The sequence below is a fragment of the Montipora foliosa genome, chromosome 5 (genome assembly GCF_036669935.1).
Source record: "Montipora foliosa isolate CH-2021 chromosome 5, ASM3666993v2, whole genome shotgun sequence".
Taxonomy (NCBI): domain Eukaryota; kingdom Metazoa; phylum Cnidaria; class Anthozoa; order Scleractinia; family Acroporidae; genus Montipora; species Montipora foliosa.
The window spans coordinates 17128368-17135867 of NC_090873.1; positions in this window are offsets into that span (position 1 = coordinate 17128368).

Consider the following 7500-nt stretch of genomic DNA (forward strand, 5'->3'; position numbering starts at 1 on the left):
AGAACCTATCCTAAAATGAAATGCAAAGTTTATTAATAACCCAGAAAACACCGAAAACAATCCACTTCAAGGTAGGACTGTAACGGGTGTGTGTAAAACGCGGAACCCACAGGAACCTACCAGAAACCTGCCGGAATCCACCCGGAACCTGCAGAAACCACCCAAAAAATTGATATTAGAAAATAACAATAATTATACAACTCAAAACTTATAAAAACTAAAAACGAAAATAGAAACAATAAAAATCATTAATCAAGGATATTCCAATATAGAAAAAGAAGACGGAAACAGGACTTCACCTCATTTAAAATATTTGTACCACTAAAATCCCGCGATTTTCGACCCTGGCATTTGTGATCTTCTACAGGTTCATCACCCAAACCGAAATCTTCGTTCTGCATCCAGGGGATTGTCATTGGTGGTACCTGCATGCTTATCAGACTCAGGCTTACAGTGCTCGCTCCTTCTCAGTAGCTGCACCTACTCTGGGCTCTGGAATTCCTTGCCACTGGACATTAAAAATACGCAATCTTTGTTTATCTTTAGAAAGAAGCTCAAAACATTTCCATTTAATTAACTTCACATGTAGTCTTATCACATTATTCTTTTCATTATGTATTCTTTTTATTTCTTATATTTGTAAGTTCATTTGTATATTTCTCATATTTTATTTCTTACATTTGTTAAGTGTGCTGAGATTATGTAGCTGCGCTCTAAAAGAATTTTATTATTATTATTATTATTATTATTATAGTATAAGGATCGATGAAAAGCAGAGGAACTTTGGTATTTCAATCAACCAATCAGGGCATCATTTACCTCAACGACTGTATCACGAAGGCCAAACGATGCCCACCCTATCCTATTTAGAATACCGAAGTTCCTATATGGTTTTGTCGATCCTTTTACAATGATATCCGGGGTCGAAAATCTTAGTTTTTCTGGTACAAATAATTTGCCTGCGAGAGTAAACTTAGTAGGGCCATAGTCAAGGACGTCTTCTAGCGGAATGTAGTAAGTTTTGTCTGAGATTTTTCTCGAATTTGAATTCAGATTGCTTCGATGAAGTGGCGGTCAAAATTAGTTGCTGTCTTGCTATCCAAGGCAGTAGTCATTCCACTTTATTTGTAAATAGAACGCAACACGAGGCAAAAATATTTTATCGTGATCTTTATTTTAAACCATATGAGTTAACTAGAGACGATACGATAATTTATCCATGTCAACACAAGTGAAAGTCAACACACATGAGTTTAAGATGGTTAGCCTGTGCTCATTTATGGTCGAACTTGCATAACACACGTGGTCTCCAGTGGAGAAAACACTTTGGACTTTGACCTTTGGCATAGCAAGCACTCCATTTGAAAGTCAGGTGCCGTCCTGTTTCCGGTATTTTATATTGAAATATCCTTCATTAATTAATTATTAGTTATTGCATTTTCAGTTTACAAATTTTCAATTTTATAATAAGTTATTTTCTAATATCAATTTTCTTGGTGGTTCCGGCAGGTTCCGGGTGGGTTCCGGCAGGTTCCAGTAGGTTCCGGGTGGGTTCTGCATTTTACATACACCCGACTGTAAGAATGAGTCAGCAAAACGAGTCGCAAACAATTCTTACCAGTTTGTAATTCTGTTGAAAATCATCAATGCCCATTATGTCGCAGTTAGATTTAATGACGCTCTCCACGAGCATTTTTTTTTCTCTTGTAGAGTTATTAACTGTGGAAATTTCTTTTGGTTTGTAGCATCGTGAAGGCAGTTACTGAATCAGACCCTTAAACTGTGTAGTTTATTTGCACAATGTATTTGCCAACTACACTTTCCGGCAGCCTTTGTCATTTTGGCTGCTTTTGTTTAGGCATTCTTTAAACAACACGTTTTAAAAAGAGAAATACATCTATTTATTTATTTATTTATTTTGTAATACTAAAGAAATGAAATACTCTGGGAACGTTCAACGTCGTGAGTTCTTCCCCATGTTATCCAGGGCTATTAAGCCGACTCCCATCGATGATGAAGGAACCTGTGATAACCCTCTTTTCATGTGCCCCGAGTCCGGTTGTTCCATTGAGTTCGCTACGTCAGAGGAACTTCAGGACCACATCCATTTTGGTCAGCACGACAAGAAAGTAGGCTCCGCGAGCTTGTATGATAATCTGAGGGGCGATTGGGCAGAAAGGTTTTTGTCTGTAACACTTGAATCCAAATTGTCATTGTCCACTGGAGAAGCAACGGGTTGTGAGCAAGTAGGGAATGAACCTTGTGATTTGGGCTGGGCACTGCAAAAGCCAAGAGGAGGAGGTACTAGATTTTCCGAAAATGTAAAAAGCTACCTCACAGCAAAGTTTCACCTAGGGGAGGACACAGGTAGAAAAGCCGATCCAGCGCAAGTGGCTGCTGACATGCGGGTAGAAAGAAACAGTGAAGGACAGCGAAAGTTCCAAGAAGTGAATGGTTGTTGAAGGCTCAAATACAAGGTTTCTTTTCACGGCTTGCAGCCAGCAAAAGGCGAAAGTCTTCACAGGAATGCGGGGATGATGACCATGACGGCCTTGTTGAAGAGGAAATGGCATACCTTACCGAGAAAGACAGGCAAATGGCCGTAGACGAGGTTGTCACCGAAGTAAGACTTATTCACCCAATAACTTATGACGGCTCTGGCATTTGCGAGCTCATCAAATCAGATGCACTCTCTAAATTTAATGTAGCTACATTAAAGGCCATCTGCGTGTACCTCGACCTTCCTTTTAGGGTTAGGGACGTGAAGGCCACTTTAATTTACAAATTAAAGGAAGCGGTCAAGGAATGTGAATGTCGCAAGTAGAATGTTAGTAATGGAATAGTTTTAGAAGATCGTCTGGTGTTAGTGAATGTTTATGAATAATTATGTCCTAAACAGGATTCTTTTTGCGGCATGTGTGGTATAAAATTAAAACACATGTTAAAGTTGCGTTCAGAACAAAAGAGTAAACATATTTGGCGAAGGAAATTGGTACATAGCCATAGATGAACAATACTGTGTTATTGCCTGTAGAAGTGAACTTGTATCTGCCCAAATTATGATTAGTACCCTGGCAAACTGAGGTAGAAGGGTGGGTGGGTCGCCTTTCTAATGATATCTAATCCCCAGGTATAGTATGCTGTGATTTAGTCAAACAGGTTTTCAAATAATGGATACAAACAAAAATGTAGCCACACAGATAGACTGAGTGTCTTACAGCTTTTGACATGACGTCACGTCAGTTTGCTGGTTATGTTGAGTCAAAAATGTGTATTTCAAGGAGAAAAAGCTATTGAAATTAGGGTCAATTTTTCTCTAGAGGAAGAGTGAACATTATTATCGCAAAATTTTTTTGGTTGCAATAAAGAGAGAGAGAGAGAGAGCACTTTGTCAAGTGATGTATATGTTTACTCAGGTCGGTTTGGCCGATTGTGAAATTTAACGAAAAGCTACAACCAAAGCGTTAATCTCAACTGGCTGGATAAATGTCTTTCATCAAAACCTTAAGAGAAGGTAATCTCAATTAAGCTTCTTTTTTACTGTCAACAGTTAAAAGACAAGTTTGATTTTTTTTGGCTTTAAATCGTATTTGTCAGCATGATGAACGTTTGTTGCACTGCAGGTGAGATTCACCTTGAAATTGAGGAAAGGAATTAAAATTTACGTTGCTTTTCTAAAATGTTTTTTTTTTAATCTTTATTCTTAATGCTGAGAGAACTTGAATCAAATGCTGATTTAGATATGAGATAGAGCATTCCAAAACGTTTGTTCATACTGTTGGTAGTTACAAGTGATGCCCGAAAGTTAATCATGTTGATTATTATGCTTGATAACTTCCTTTTAGAGGTTGCAGACGAATTTAAGCGTCATAAGAGGCAATTTTTGGAATTTTAAATCTGTAGAATCGTGACATCTGTCACGGCCATTAATTATGCAAATTACTTTCAATGTCAGATTACAATCCGCCGTCGTTTGCAATCCTAGAGGATACCCGCAAGTCTGAGCCTATGAACCAATAAAATAAGTTTAAAACTTAACTTTGATGCGATTTTTATACCAGATTTAGGCCGCAACTTTGGAGATATTTTCCCACAAAACTTCATTAAATTCAGGGTTTAAATTAAACATGCAGAATAGGACGTCTTTGAACTACTCTAGCTTGTACAATTTTTTATCAAAGATGTTTACACTTCGTCTGTGAACTATCTATGGTAAACTAAAAAAAAAGGCCTAAAACAGATTTTTCTTGCAGCTATTCGTCTTTATGCACAGCGCCTCTCAAAATCCGACATGCATCCTCCGAGATGCCGCGACGGGCTCAATTCGTTTTTGGCTTGTAGCAGAGCTTAGAAAAAGAATTTAAAAATGAAAATAGCGATTTTGGTATATGCGTACCAGAGCCTCTTCACAGACAAAAAATTAAGGAAAACTATTTTTGGTTGCAAAATCGAGAGGACCGCTTTTAGCGAGACTGCCACTTAAAGCTGAGTGTTTATTTTTAATTTGTTTATGGCTGCTTTTTGCTCTGAATTGCAGTTTTTGGAAAAAGTCCTAAGATTTTTAATTTTACATCTACTAAGGTTGCAAGATGTCTGGACGGCCTATGACAGAAGAACAGAAACCAAAGAAGAGAGAAAGATAACTAGATCGACAAAACGAGACACCAGTAATAGCTCAAACTTGGTGGGAGAAGTTACTCCACAAATTCTTTTCTTGGGCACTAAACCGCTAGTTATGTTAAGTGGATGAATATTTTTAAAAAGTGGTTTGGTCGTTTTTTTCATTTGTTAAGGAATGAAACTCGAATTTTTATTCTCAACTGGAATTAAATAAAAATGACCTGTACTCTTTTTGGACAGAAATAATGATTTGTTTGCCTCACTGTTTTTCCATGTGCCTCGATAGTGACGAGAGAATTTTGCCCTTATGTTATAAACACGTAATGGCAATGAGTTCTCGTAAATGTAAGGAGAAATATCACCAGCTTGTGTTTTCAGAAGTTTGTATAGAGCACATACAGGTAATTTGTTGCAGATCTTGTTTGAAGTTTGTCCTTTCTTGCCGATTCTGGTTCTAAGCCAAGCTGGCGTGTTTCAATGAAATACATCAAAATGTAAATGATCTCGTTTTCAGAGATAAAGTGGAATTAAGGTACATGAATAAAACTCCTTTTTTGACCTTAAACCGACAAAGATGATCAGTCACATCACGAGCTATAGTACGTCTGTGATTTCTAATTTTAGCATGATTCCTATTCGCTGGCTTTTGGGAGTCGACTCTGAAATGGCCTCTTCCTTTTCCGTTCGCTTGCTGATGATTTGCTTGTTTTCTTTTAAAACTCATGCAATTTAAGAAAAATTAATTGCCTAACTGGTGAAATCGACAGTAAATTTCACTGGAAAAGCCGATATCGCACTCATCCCTTTGTGATTCATGTGATATCGGTTTTTCCAGTGAAATTTAAAGTGGAATTCACTATTTAGGCAGTGAAGAAAATGACATAATTAAGTAATATCCGGAAAAACCAAAGTGCCGACAATTACAAAGCCTTTTATTTTCACTCATCGTGCAGCTAGCTCCGCTTTTAGGCATGGCTAAATCTATTTATTTATTACCTGAGTTGAAAACAGTCTAACCTCATGACGCGTAGGTCTTCTTCCTCTTACAGTTTGTCTGACGTTCATAATTATATTTCACTACCATCCTTTCAAAGAGTTTGGGCATATAGGAGGGACCTTGAATTGGCTGGGCTTGACCATCTGCTCAGTTTCTCACCTAGCTAACATTCTTTCAAATGGGTTGGGCATGTGAGACGGACCAGTTGACACATTTGTTATACTTGATCATTTGCACCCCTGGTAGAGATTCCTTTCAACAATAGGTTGGGCAGGTGTGACGGACCAGTTGAGATATCAGCTGGATTCTATCATTTGCACCCCTCAGTAGGCACCTCTTTTGATTATGGGTTCGGCAGGATTTATTTTCATGTTCAACTGAGACCATTTGTGTCCAATATTGTGTGTTCTGATACGTTTTTTGTTGTTGTTGTGATACATAAAATGTGATTGTGACTGCGACTGTGAGCGTTTTCCTGGTACAATGTGTGTCCAACAACAAAACCAAAGAGAATCCAAGTTGCTATTTTCAACAACATTATGAATAAACCAGTGTATTCATTTTGTTATGGAGAGACCAAACAAGAAGAGGCTACAGTATGTGTTGTAGGAAATATAACAGTGGCAAACGTGAATAGATGAACTAGTTATCGGAGTCTTTGTATTGTTCACTTGCACATGTATTTCCGTAAAAGTTGCTTCTGGTATGAAACAAGCAAATTCTGCCTAACTAAAAACACCAAACCTTTTGGTATAAAACCCTGTTTGAAGTAATGAGGAACCCTAGCCATAGTAACAAATATCTACCTTAAATCTAATTTGTTATAACTCGATTTGGGTAAGCTTAATCTGAAATTTCTGCCTGCATTTAGGTCTCTCTGTTTGGTAACTTCCACTATGAAACAGAAGTAAACAAGACGTTGCCAGATGAGGTTGGGGTTGAGGGTTTTACAGCAGTATTTTAGAGCAGGAAGCAGGTAAGTTGTAATATTTGCAACCGTAACTCGTTTACCCTGTTATAGCTGCATTATTTTTGAGGGAGCACTAACATGCATGTAATTCAGTATGTTGTAGTCTTCCTATTGTCTTGATAATTTCTTATCTAGATCACATAGACAAAGATAACGATCATTTCTCCACTTTTGTATTCTTCTCTTTGACTTAAAAATTTGTATTAAACGCGCATACAGAGTATCAGCGAATCATAGAATTATGGTAGTTGTTCCAAGCTTTAACTTAGCCTGTCCTTGCTGTTGAAGCGTACTATAGTCCCCATTATTTAAGTTGTGACAACATTGGCTTCAAATTTTCAGGTAGAGAGGAAAAGGGGAAAGGGAGGCAAGAACAAGAAAAAGATGCAAGACAAGAAAAATTTTAAAAAAACACGTTTGACAGAAGACAAGGAATGATAACGCCGAAAACTTGTTGGATTCAAACTCAACTTGTGAATCTACTTGTAACCAGAAGTTAGTTACCGGAAGTACATGTATGGGCCTGTAACACTAGGTTGAGGCTGATTGCACCATTTTGGATCCACCCACATCATGGTGGACGTTGTGGAAGAACTCTAGAAATGATTTCTATACTGTTCCCTACTTCATTATGCATGCTGAGTAAATTAATTATTCATTCACGCTATTGTTTTGCAAAACAATTCGTATACCCAAGGGAATTGAATATATACATGGCTAGTTTAAAATGAAGGATGAATAAACATGGATCTCATTTCTCTCTTCTTCTCACTTTCTCCCTCCGTCTCTCTCTTCTTTGCCAAATCCCTCACACCATTCATCCTTTTCGTCCCAGCTTTGGCCTTTTCTGCATTTTATACAATGATGTCACTCGATGCTTGCCTTGAACTCCGACCCACTGTAAACCTCTAGA